The sequence below is a fragment of the Mustela putorius genome, unplaced genomic scaffold (assembly GCF_011764305.1).
Source record: "Mustela putorius furo isolate JIRA1106 unplaced genomic scaffold, ASM1176430v1.1 tig00000145_pilon_pilon_pilon, whole genome shotgun sequence".
Classification (NCBI taxonomy): Eukaryota; Metazoa; Chordata; class Mammalia; order Carnivora; family Mustelidae; genus Mustela; species Mustela putorius.
In genome coordinates, this window is record NW_025421294.1 from 24,994,944 (window position 1) to 25,008,346 (window position 13,403).

Below are 13,403 nucleotides of genomic sequence, written 5' to 3' on the forward strand. Positions count from 1 at the left end.
TCATCACTGCAAATCATAATGTTTGGGTTCATGATGAAAACAGGAAACAGACAGGCTGCCCAGGTATAATTATGGTTATAGTGTAATGTGCCTTCAGGTTCAGCCAAGAATTAAAACCCAGTGAAGAGTAAGCAGAATTTACTTGCCTCTACCTTGCTACAGAAGGAAACTTTTAATAATACTTCCAGCAACATGTTACATAATCAACAGTAAACAACAATCTGATTCAAACCTCATTAGTAACAACATTCTGCCACTGTCTCCCACTGAAATTAATAGCTGACTTTGCCAGAGGGGAAAGAAATGCAACACATATCAATCTACCCATTTCTGTGGCGCCTACCTATGTGAACCAGAGAAGTAGATAATACCACCAAATCTGCACAGAATCTACAAAAATATTTTATTCTTCTCTTTTCCCGCAGTTCACCACTGTCTTTCCTCCTTACCAGACTGTATCACATGGATGCATATAAAATCTAAGAGGAAGTGAGCTGAGGAGGTTCACCTAACTTTTCCTGCCTATTTGAGCTCTTTCAGATCTCAAAAATGGAAGAATAAATGAGTAAATCTTTGTAACAAAGAGACACAGAAACATTTATGCAATAAAAACAGCTATGTGAAAAAGAAAGGCACACTGACTGAGGGATCTGCAATATAGAGGGAAAGGAGGATGTAATCATGCAAACAATCAAAAGAAAAATTAAATTTAAAAATCTATAACATATTATGTATCACCTTTGTGAAGGTAACTTTCGTTCAATTGTCTCAGTTGTTCTGTATTCTTGTAACCTCAGGGTTCACAGCAGAGGGAAAGAAATAGCCACCAAAGGAGTAAAAGGGGAAAAAAAAAAAAAGGAATTTGTACAAATGTGTAAATAATCCATTACTTACTAAATTTGGAACACACTAATTTCCTAACAGTATTCTGATCAATACATGTGAAACTGTCACATTATTTCTAAGTACTGTTTTCCTTACAACACCCACTATAGCATTGACATCTAGCAGAAATTTTACCCTACGTGCAATGTCACTAAATCTACTGGGGCTAGGGTTTTTGAGCCTTTCAGATTTCAAATTAAATCCGAAAACTCACTCTGGGCAATTTGGGTACTCTATGGAAATTCAAATACTCTAGTTTTTGATAACTTAAATCTAATTTTTTTTTTTTTAACAGCAACTCAAGAACACTTTCCTCTCAATTTCTGTGCAGCCAAGCCACAACCTCCACCTATCCAGCCTTTGTTGCTAGATAAGAACACTTTTGGAAGTGCTAGGCAACACGCATGATGTGACAAACCCAACCAGACTTCAAAACTTTTTCCACAGAAAGATAAGGTAAACAAGATATACTTAGCACCACACCCACTGAAACGCACAGGCAGCCAGGAATGTTTCCCCCAACCCCCCTTCTAGACCTCCAGCTGGTCAGGAAACAATGTCTCTGCAATCAAGATAGTGATCTGGCCCAGGGTGTTCAGGCATTCCTCACCTCCAGGATGGCCTACAGCTCCATTCTCCAATGCCATCAAAAAACCAGAATTGGAACATTTTGTTAGAAATCGGGCACACGTCCAAATACCCAGGCTATCCTCGCCCCAGTTCTTTTTGCAACCAAAATCTGTTTGGGGCTACTGAGCATGCTCCGACTTAAGACGGGCGCCACATGGGAGTTTTCAAAAGCTTAGCCTCCAAACTCCACGTAATAACAGCAGCTGAAAGGGGAAGAGAGGGGAAAAGGAGGGGGAGGGGGAGAGGCCAGAGTATGGATTTGACTACTGATAACTAAAGTGAAAGACCGGGCAGAGACCGAGTATGATGAAGGCAAACAGGTAACCCGGCTGGGCATTCTCCTTGCACTAATGAGAAAGTTTACAAGAAAAGACAAGAACTCTTTGCAGTGCTGAAAACGGGCACGGCGAGTGGCAGAAACCAGGTCTAGCTACCAGCTGAGTGCAGTAGCAGGTCACAAGTGCCCAGAGTGTAATTCCCACCGATAAGCGTGGATCCTTATCTCTGAAACACAAAGCGACGGCGGCACAGATTCATCAAGCCACTGGACAGCTTTGCAGGGTAGCAGATCAGACGGCTCAACCGAGCTCGGCGATCCTACCAGGGGTGTGACTGAGGGTGGTGCTTAGAAGAGGTACAACAAACCGCTCCTCCGGACCCAAGCGCGGCCTGGGAGACCCCCCCGGGGGCGTCCGGAGCGCCTCGCTCCACAGTCCCGGCGGCAAAGGCGACGCGGGGACCAAGGCCAGCCTACCAGCCCAGGGACCCCCCACCCCGGCCGCAAGAAGGCCTCCGCAGCTGGACGGGCCGCCCCATCCTCGGCCGCTCGAACCTCTGCAGGCCGGGACTCGGCCTACCTCCCGCCCCGCAGGCCCGGGCGGCTTCCGTTCCGCCCGCGGCCCAACACCCCCGCCTCGGCCTGACTCCAGCCCTGAGGGCGAGCCGCGTTCCGGAAGAAGCGGCAGTCCCCGGCCCCGCTCGCCCGCCCGCCCCGGGGCCCCGCACTCACTCACCCGCCGGCTGGACGCACTCCCCCGACGCCGTCGCCGCGCTTCCCCTCAGTGCAACTTTATTAGCAGCTCGGCCGCGGGACACGCGCACGGCGCCCGCTCGCCCAGGACCCGGATGAGGGAGGGAAGGAGCCGGGGAGGACGCCGCTGGGGTCCGCGCATGCGCGCGAGAGCCCGAGTGACCGCTGCGAGGCCAGAGAGAAGGAAGCCTCTGCTCTTGGCTCCGTGAGGCCAAGCTTGGCTTCAGATCCGCCCGAGGCTCTTGTGGCTATGGCCAGGCCCAGGCGTGGGAGTCGGTGAGTTCCCACCGCCACAATGGCCGCTAGTAGTCTCCACTAACCAAAGCAACCCACACTGTAAGAAAATACACTATTGCCCTGGATAGGGACAATTGCAGATTTTCTCAGTCATATAAAAACTGTAGAAAAATCTTAAGACACAAGTTTGCTACTTTTATTGATTTTTTTAAGTAACTATATAAATCTAAGTGAAGAGAATCCTCTTTCTATAAAAACTAGCTTCAAAATAAACTTCTGAGCAGCAGCCCTAGAACCCCTCCCATAGAGAAATCCTGGAGCCTCTGCTGTCCCCCAACCCCTCTAGCAGGGACTGAACTTGGGAGTTCCCCAAATTAGGACTGTCCACGTATTGGGAGATCAACCCCAATAGTTCAAGATACACACACTCTTCTGGACAGGTGAGGCCACTGAGGTGCCTAAAGGTCACCTGTAGGCTGGCATCCCTCCACTCCGCCTCCTGGGGCAAGAACCTAAGTCTCTCCCTTAGTAATTGGGCTCTTTTCTTTGCTCTTTTCCTCAAAATTCTGCCAAAGCGTCAGCCTTTCCCAGAATATGATAGTGGCACCACCTAGGGTGTCCAGTTTGAAGAGTACTGGTGAAGGAAAACTTTTAAATAATTTTGTTCTTATTTTAAAAGTTCAACCCGGGTTTTCCAGTACTCCACTGTAGGTTTCCTTTTTCAGGCAATTAATCTAAGTGAAAATCAAAATTGGAGTCATTTCCAAATCTTCTCCCTCATAGCCTAATTCTATCCATCATGAAATCTTATTAATTCTACCTTCAAAATGTATGCCAAATCTGATTTCTCACTGCTTTCTATTATCAACTCCATGGACTGAGCCAGCGCCCTCTTGCACAAATGGGCAGCTGCTATTTTGACCAGGGCTTCCGCAGTTTGTTCTCATGGTGAAAAGACTAAGTAAATGTTGCAAAAGTCTCTGCAAGAGAAGTGGCCATCTTGAATGGGACAGGGTCCTGGTGAGGAAGTGCAGTGGGCCAGGGTTGGGGGACCCAACAGTGCACATTCTGATTAAAGGGGCAGCTGCTGCTCCAGTCCAGCCAACTGCCACCATGGGGAAATGGAATAAGGGCCCGTGTTGGCAGATCTTCGGATTTTTCAAAAACAGCTGGAAATCTGGATGTTAATGCAAAAAAATCTCACTTTTATATGCTTAGCCACTTCTTTCATTCTTTCTCACTTTTTCTCCCTTTCTCAGACATTCAGGAGGCTGATCCTCTACAAGCCAAGCCAGAAAAAGCCATGGTCCCGATTTACCCTACTGACCATTGGTGTGCAGTCTCAGGTCTACGTCTTAAACCTCTTTACTACATCATAAATTTGGTGTAAGTAAAGTCTGTGTACTTTAACTCTTTGTCAGGCTCACTGATTATTTGTTGGTAATTCAGAAGTTTCCAGTCCTTGGAAGGCACATATTTCTGGAGCCTGCATGAGTTTACAGCTCCCAGAAGTGCCCATAACCCTGCCTTGGAGGGTGCCTTTTATTTTTTTTCTTCCAGAACTAATGTTTGCAGAGTGTTTTGTTGAACATTGTAAGACATAACAATTTGGTTTAAATATTTTGTGTACTAGAGCCATTCCACACTTCAAACAGCCAATAAAATCCTCCCCAAAACCATTTGCTGTCTCACAGTCACCGCATATTATGCAAGGAACAATTTGTGATTGCAGGATTCCTATGAACGCTCACATCGGTAATCTCAAAGCCAACAGTTTTGTTTCCTGCTCTATGTGTTCACGTACTGATCACAGCAAGAAGAGACTCCAACCTCTCCAAGTGGCTATGTGGGCTCAACTTGGGTCTGAAGTTGGAAGAGATAACATAGAAGGAGGAATAGAAACTTTAAGAGCCCAAAAGATGCCTCCCCAAGAGTGAAGAAATTACCCAGACTCATAGGATATAGAAAATCAGACAGATCACTAAAGGTCTAGATAGTCAAAAAAGATTATCAAACAGTCAATGAGATGGCATGCTGAAGCCCTAGGAATGGAATAAGGAAGTTCCTGTTTTTAACAATCGAATGATTTCTAAAAACAAATGTAGAATGGGCTAATCTGAGCAAGTAGATATAGTCTCTGTGGGACATCAAAATAGATAAACTGATTTTTTAGTTTCGCATTCTCCCATGAGGATCAGATAAAAGGAGCTTCAATCCTCGCTCTTACTTTATTTGTAAAGAAATCCATTTCTGGATAATATAGGCCAGTGCTTCTCAACCAGGGGTGACTGTGCCCTCCTCCCATGGGGAATATTTGGCAATGTTTGAAAACAGTCATGACTGTCGCATCTAGGAGAGTGGTGCTAACAGCCTCTACCAGGTAGAGGTCCAAGAAGCTGCTAAGTCCTGCGCAATATACAGGACAGCCCCGTTCTACCAAGAGTTATCTACCTAAAATGTCAATCGTGCTGAGGATGAGAAACCCTGTTTGAAGTCCCAAATAGGTTTTCTTTAATTGAATTGATGTTTAGGGGGAAAATGAGCCTTTTCTTTTTATTTCTAAAATTAAATAAAAATAATTGTTTTAGCTGTTCATTGGGTGGAACAAATCAGCCTTAATGTTTAGCCCATGACCTACTCCCACCTTGAATTTTCCAGAACCAAAAAGAAGGTAATTTTCAGGAAAGATGAAACCATCTACAGAACACAAAGAATTGGAATAGTTAACTCAGTCTTTCCATATTCTTAACTTTGAATTTAAGATTTAGGGTAATTGAGGCAAATTGATTTTGGTGTCAGTATCCTTAATAAATATGACAATTCCATCCTTTGCTCTAGCTCTGAAGATTCTCCCTTAACAACCAGTGCACACCCAGTAAAATTGGAAGAATGCAGTGATGTCTGGAGAAGTCACCCAGTATAGACACATCGGTGACCACAGAGATCTATAAAGGGTCCTATCTAGTAGGCACCTCAAAAACTCCCACTTCCTGAAACTGTCAGGGCAATTGGACATGAGAGGAAGAAATGTCTGAGTTGGAGTGACTCCTCTGGACAGTGTCCTGGAAACAAAAAAGATAACTTCCCAAGTTCTAAACATTCTGATTTGTTCTCAAACTTGACAGACTAGCTCCGCCTCCAATCTTAATATTAGAAACAGTGCAGGAGGCAGAGCTAAATGCAGAAAAGTGTGAGAAGAGTGAGCTTCCAAAGAAATGGTATACAAAAAAATCCAAGAAAGGGGCACCTGGGTGGCTCAGTCTGTTAAGCATCCATTTTTTATTTCAGCTCAGTTCATGATCTCATGGGTTGTGGGATTGAGCCCTGCGTCAGGCTCTTCACCCAGTGTGGAGTGTCCTTATCCTTTTCCTCCTGCCCCTCCTCTGCTCATGCTCCTTCTCTCTCTCAAATAAATAAAATCTTAAAAAAAAAAAATCTGAGAGAAAAAAAATCATTATGTTAAAATTCTCCAAAGAAAATTCACGTTACTATTTAACAGAACAAGCCTGGCGGTTCTGTGCAAACCAGAGTACACTAAACTGATTTTATGCAACATTTGAAAGTTAAATAAAAATAAATGGTGAAAGGTTGTCTGCCCTCCCCCCTCCGGTAAAACCCAAGTGTTCTGGTACAAAATTATCCCTTAATAGTCCACAGACCCTTTATTTTCATAACTCAGATGTAGAGAATCTTAACGTATTCAAAAAGAAAGAAAGAAAGAAAGAAAGAAAGAAAGAAAGAAACATAAGATAAAAGAATGACAGCTGCCTCTCCTGGAGGCTCAGGACTATCCAGGCCATGCACCCCTTGAAGCTCAAGGGAAAGATATGAGAGACCTTGTCACCCCCTCATCCCCTGGAATGAATATGCACATTTTTTGGTATATATCTATGTACACACTTTCTGCAACAACAACAACAAAAAAATCCAAACCTTTCATCAGCTGCTCAAAGGTTTGCCTGACCCCCCAAATGTTTGCAGATGCTTAAAGCAGTGGTAACTTTCCCTGTGGTGTAAATTTAATGTGTCCATTTTAAGTCCTCTTCTCTTCTCTTTCAGAGCAACATAATTGGGAGATTCCTCTCAAGGGAGGGCTGCTGGATGCAGAATTCAGGAACCTGGCTTGCCTGCCTGCAGCCATCTGCTACATTAAAGAAGGCCTCCTATGGCTGGAATCCAAAACACAAAATTAAAAGGGTCGCTTGCACCCAGAGTCATAAAACAAAGAGGCTTTCTAAAGCAGGGCTTGGAGTGAACGCTCATTTCTTCCTGACTTAAACAGCATCTGTTCCTCCTGACAGCAAACACCCTCCGAGTTAATTCAACTGAGCTCCCCAGTTCTACATTCTCACTTTTCATCCTCAGAGATGTGGTCTCAGATGAGCCAGACCACATGTGCCCCCTGCCCCAAATCCAGAGCAGCAGGTAAAAATCTGGGAATGCTATAGAATTGGGGAGAGGGGAAGGAGACAGAAGTTCACGTTCTCTAGAATGCCTTTTAAGTGCCCAAAATCTTGGTCACCTGAACTCTGAAGCCAGACTTCCTGGTTTGAATACCGACGGTCTCCCTTACTCCCTGTGTGACCTTGCACAAGTTCCATAGCCAATCTGTCCCTTAGTTTCCTCATCTGCAAAATGGGGATAAGAGTAGGATCCAAATAACAGAACTGTTAGGAGGATTAAATGAATAGAAACTTGATAGACATTTAGAACCAAACCTGGCACACAATAAGCACAATAGAAGGCATGTGTTTTCACCGCTACACCAGCAACCTCTCCAACACTCTTAGCAAACTCGTTTGTTGCATAAAATCCACATGCATTTTATCCAACAGACCCTCTTCCCTTCTTACTTGAATAGGTGATTTCATTCCCCCACCAGCCTACAGTACTATCTATTGCAGACAATTCCCAAATTTCCATTTCCGTCTTGCACTTGGCTAATGAACCCTAGGTCCTTGAACTCCCCTCTACTGTCTCTGCTGGACTATACTAGTTGTGGATTTTGGCTGCCTGCCATACTCTCAAAACCGCTTTCTCCTGTTTCCTTTGTGGTACCATTCCTCTTTGGTATTAAGCGTGGTCCCAGACACCCGACCCCAGAAATGGGCACATGACCCAGGAAGGTTATCATAGTTCCCCCCCACTACCCAGTCCACCATGATTGGTTCATAGACAGTCATATAATCCAAGGAAATAACATGTATTATCCCTTAGACTGATGTATGGATGTTGAGAGGGAAATCCTTTACCGTACTGTTGCTGCTAAGCTACATGCTAGCCACCATGTAGAGGGAGTATGCTTGGCAATGAAGCCAAGAGAGTGAAGCAGAGCTGAGACACAGAGGAGAAGCCATGACAAAAATCCATCAGTCGGGCTGTGCCTAGGGCTCTAAAGATCTTCCTTAGAGTCCCAATGACACGAGCCTATACATTCTGCATTTATTTAAGCTAGTTATGCTTCCATTACTTGTAACCTCTGCCTTTGGTAGTCTTACTGGATTTATCAGGTGCAAATGTGAACTCCTGATACTTGTCATTCTTCCTTCCCAGACAGGTCCGCTTCTAATCTCCCCCACATTAATACATGGCAGCTTCATCTACATAGTTGCCCATACCAGGCAGTCATCTGTGGTGGATTGGATTATTGCCCTAATTGTTTTTTCCTTCCCTTTTGTGGAATTATACATCTGCACACTTTGCCACGTGACTTTGCACTAACATTCTCTAGAGAAGGTGGGATATACTTACTTCTTTGTCCCTTTGATGTTGGCTTTGGCCAGTAGATATGACATGGACATCATCTTAGGACGTGTTTGGTAGTGACTTGCTTTTCTGTGCTTTTGCCATCTATCATTGAAAAAATAGACCCCAGGTGGCTGTTGGTCCAAGGGGGATGAAAATACAGACAGAGCAGAGCTGATCCCAACCCATAGCCTCGAGCCTAGCTCAGCAGTCCTGCAGCCTGGTGCATAGCCACCCAAGCAGATTCACAGACCCATGAGTGAAAAATCAATGTTTGCTCTTTTATAACACTGAGATCCTGGTGTTGTTTGTTATGCAGCAATAGACAGCTGAAACATTCTTCACTTAACCCTACTTCTCACCCTCATTTATTTATTCATTTATTCATTGCCTCATTCAATAATGTGACAAATATTTATGGAGCACTAACTACATATCAAGCATATTTTGGCACTAGGAAAAGGCATAAAAAAAACAGGCAAAAACCCCAGCTTTAACACAATATTAAAGGAATTTTTTTTTTTAATAGGAAAAGTAAAATATGGTATGTCACCTTGTAATAACTGGTAAAAAATAAAATAAAATCATAAAATAAAAAAATAAAATCATTTAAAAAATCAAATAAAAAATAAAATAAAATCATAAATGGGGGACAGAGAGGGTACCAGGAGGAGGAGGGGTGATGACTGCTGTGTTGATGGCATATTCAGGGTTAAATAGATAGGGCTGCACTTCCACTTCCAATCCAGTCTAAAGTCTTACCATTTCTACCTTCAAACTGTCTCCAAAAACTCCCCAATTCTCTCCATGTCTAGTATCTACAGACTGTCGGATCCAGTCACTACCATCTCTCCCAAACTTCCATCAGCCTTGCTCCAGCTCCTTGACCACCCAACAGGTATTACACAGTAAAACTGCAAATCAGGTTCTGGTCACTCTTGAACTTAAGCTCTTCAAGGTCTTCAAAGTGTGCCCATGGCATTTAGCATAAAATTCAAACTCTCTATCACGGCCCTGCCCTGACCAACACAATCCCTGCCATCACCAACATTCTCACACGTGCCTTGCATACACTGGCCTCCTTTCTGTTCCTCACATGTCACAAGTTCTTCCTAACTTCTGGTTTTGTACATGTAGGTCCTGCTTCTGGTTTTGTACATTAGGTCCAGTTTATTTTCAGTCTTCACCTTGAAGAAATCTGAAATGCTTGCCTACTGCTCCCCATCAACCTTGGGTCTCAGCTTGAAGGTCAATTTCTTACAAAAGCCTTCCCTGGCCACCTCTGCTCCACTGAACCCCACTACCCTATCTAGATTGGTTTTCCCCACTATACACCCAGCATCCAGCTCTCGCCCTCTTCTCATATATCATGATTTGATCAAATTCTATCTACCCCCTGGAGTGACACTGCCCTTCACAACAGAATCCTCAACACTTACATCAGTACCTGGACTGCTGTAGACCTCAACAGAGGGTCACTGAATTTTCTGCTTCCATTTTGGTTTTATGTATGCTTCTAATACAAGCACGTTGTTTCCACTTAATTTTTTTGAAGTTCTTAATGAAACATTATTGTGTAATAGGGTGTCACTCCCCTTGTCACCCAAACAGAAACTTAGCCCTTAGATTTAACATTTGTTAATTTGCTTATATATTCAACTCAAATATTTATGTAGTACCTACTATGTGCCTGACAGTAGGCCCGCTACTGGATTTCAGAGATGACTGCCCTGTTGAAGCTCACAGTCTTCTGCGGAATGTTTGCTTCTTTTCTGTCTCCAAGGTCCTTGAACACTTGATAGAAGAGTCAGGAACTAGAAAATCAAAATCTGTCATTTCAAAGGTGTAAGCCCAAGTATTCTCAGGAAAGGTCACTCTTTTGACCCTGGAAGAGCCCCTCATTTTATAAAAAATCTCCCACATGTAATAGGCCAATTATGCCAATGTCAAACAAAGATTACATTCTGAACAGGAGTACTTAGCACTAAAGCTTAAACGATTTGGTACTCTCATTGGAAAGCTTATTACAGGAAGAGCTACATCCCTTTAAACTGTATTTCCTGAGATGTTTCATTCCTAAGTATGATTTTAAAAAAAAATAGCTTACAGTTTTAAAAAATAATGCATGCTTATTGGCAAAATTCAAATTATAGAGAAAAAGCAAAAAAAAAATGTAAAAATTACTTGAAATCACACCTTTAACATCTTGCCAGATATCTTTCCATGTGTATAACAATAGCTATTATTGATTAAGGATATACTTTGTGCTAAGTACAGTGTGCTTTACGTATTTTATTAACTGCCACACAAACTATACGATGGAGTTCCTATTGCTAACTGGATGATGCTCTTTTTTGTAAATGAAGAAACTAAAGGTGGAAACACGTCTTTCTACAGCCTCCTTGGGCTTATGACACCCAGAAATATCTCTAACCTTGGAGGACACCTTTTTTTTTTTTTTTTTTTTTAAATAACTGGTGTTTGTCACTGCTTTGCTGGTCATGGAAGGATATCACAGAATGTGTATAGCGTACACTAAGCTTATTCCTCATTTCACGTATTCTGTGAAATCTCGCATTCTCTGCTTCCCACAACCCAGTCTCCTCCATCTTCTCCCACCAGCCCCTCTTCCCCTTTCCCCTGTCAGTGAACTGGCTTCTTTGCTGTCCCCCATCCTCCCAATCTGCCACCACACTCCCATCAATACACCTCTGCTGTCAATGAACCTCTGTACAAGTGTCCCTTCCTGCAGCCAGGCTGGACCTGGAGGATCGTTCCTGGAGCATGGCATCATGGGAGGGGCTAAGAAGGAAAAGAGATACACCATGTACAGGTGGTGAAGGATAAGGGGCCTCGCGGGGAATTTGGCAGATAAGGAAGGAGAGGCTCAAAAGAAGTGAAATCACTTCCAGAGTATATACAGACAGTGTGGAACTAGAATTCAAACCCAGTGAATCTGATGCCCAAACTCCCACTCTAACCACTATGCACACTGCCTGCTCTCTCGAGACCATTCATTGAGTCATCTAACCTCCTGTGCCCCAACCAAATGGTTCTTACGAATCCTCTGCTAACAGTCAAGGAACCGTAGCTCCATGAACGAGCTGGAAAAACAATAGATTACTGACCAAGAGAAAGGATGAGGGAACGAGCTTGTTAAAGCACACAAACGCCATTTCTAAAGCGAATGTGTACCATTCGGTGGTGATGGTGAAGTCACCCAGAGCAAGCACGCCGTAAAACTTGGTATTTATTCTAACAGTCAGGTAAGGACCCTGAGCAAGCTCCAAAGGGATGAATGGAGGTACTGTTCCAACATGTTTATCTTGAAGTGTAGTGAAACCTATTGGTTCTATTTGTGTAATGACTAATACCTCTGTGGCTGTATCATTTACAATATGATGGCATCACTAATGCGCCATATTAAAGGTGATTTGAACTGATGAATCAAATCCGTTAAGTTCCTCTAAGTCAACACGGGCTCCCCAAGTCACATGTTGTAACATTCCCATTGCAGAGACCATCTGGCCTGCTGTTCTCATCACTGAGAGCAAACCTGATTTTCCAAGAGCACGTTCACACAATGCCTAACGTTCAAAACCTAGCGTTCAAACATCTCAAAAATGAAGTAAGAAGTCAACACAGAGTCGCCTGCCCTGAACTTGTCACAGATGGGAAAGGAGGAGCCCCCTGACAGATCCTGCTGCCAGAAATGAGAATTTATATGAGGTCTGAGCTCCAGTGTTCTGGCTGTGATGTCTCAGAGGTCTTAGCAAAAACCATTTGGGGACTGCTACTGGTTTTCAGGACCACAGGAAAGAACCTCATATTCTTTTACTTGCCTAGGATTGCTGGATGAGTTTCTCTTATCAGCCAGGCACCATAATGATAAGGAAACTTTATTTATTCAGTCTTATTTTGCATTCCTCTATTTTCTCTATTTACTCAAAGACACAGATGTCCATGGACAAAAGCACCCAACCTCTCTCCTGTAACCTCTTTCCTGGTCTCTTCCTGAAGTCAGGTGTCTCTTCTGATCTCTGGCTTTGTGACTGAAATCTGACTCATTTATTTACTCAGCCAAAATTTATTGAGTGCTTGCTCTGCATCAGGACTTGAGCTCCACACGGGGAATGCCTGCAAATCCAAAAGCAGGCAGGACCCCTGCTCACAGAGAATACAGTCAAGTCAGGAAGACAAGACGTAAATCCTCCATCTAGAATCTGCATGTTTACGATGTTCCCCAAACACCCCCGCTTTCTTCTTTTGATCAGCGTTGGGTGAGCTCAACTTTTTAGGCTACATGACTTTTTTCCCTGCCTCTACTTATCTCATTAGTACATGGCAGGAAATTTATTTTGAGGTCCATAAGCAACATCACAGAAAGAGATATATATACTCACTCCCCACTTGCTTTTGTCGTTTTTGCAACATGGACAGAGCCGAAAAAAACTGGAGTCACCAAGGGCCCTCGGACACCAAGCAGCCACACCTGCTTTGCTTCTCAGGGGAGTTAGGAGCTGGGTTGCCGGGGACTAATGCTGATTCATGAACAGGCCAGGTCTTCACCGAATGCACTTTAAGGACCCAACAGTTCTGGAGCTGCTAGGGTGCCAGAAAAATTTCATCAGTAGGTTAAGGCCCCACCACTATATGGCCAAACAGACATTAGACCCAGATTTAGTGCTGAGTGGTTTCTAGCAGCTACCTTTAGAGACTCTTAGCAGTCTTAAGAAGGAACCAAAAAGGTCAATTTAAAAAAAAAAATTAAAAAAATTTTTTTGAAAAATAAGAACAAACACACGCAACAAACCCATTCCTCATTCTCACGCTTGGGTTATTCTTACTCCTTCATATTGGAATAAAGAGTCATCCC

The 13,403-nt window shown here is 43.6% G+C and overlaps 1 protein-coding gene and 1 long non-coding RNA gene across 3 annotated transcripts in view; one reads left to right on the top strand and one right to left on the bottom strand.

The window, feature by feature from the left end:
• Positions 1–2,682, bottom strand: part of SMAD5 (SMAD family member 5) — a 53,279-nt gene extending 50,597 nt beyond the window's left edge. Inside the window, exon 1 of one of the 2 annotated variants that reach the window (XM_004744911.3) lies at positions 2,529–2,682. The gene's annotated coding sequence lies outside the window, so the exon portion shown is untranslated. Of the gene's footprint in view, positions 1–738; positions 839–2,528 lie in introns of those variants that run through there. The other variant, XM_004744910.3, reaches the window with a different exon arrangement.
• Positions 2,674–7,002, top strand: LOC101687194. Its single transcript, XR_198913.2, has 3 exons — positions 2,674–2,821; positions 4,042–4,168; positions 6,842–7,002. It is a non-coding gene; the product is annotated as an uncharacterized LOC101687194 (long non-coding RNA).
• The last annotated feature ends 6,401 nt before the right edge of the window (positions 7,003–13,403 follow it).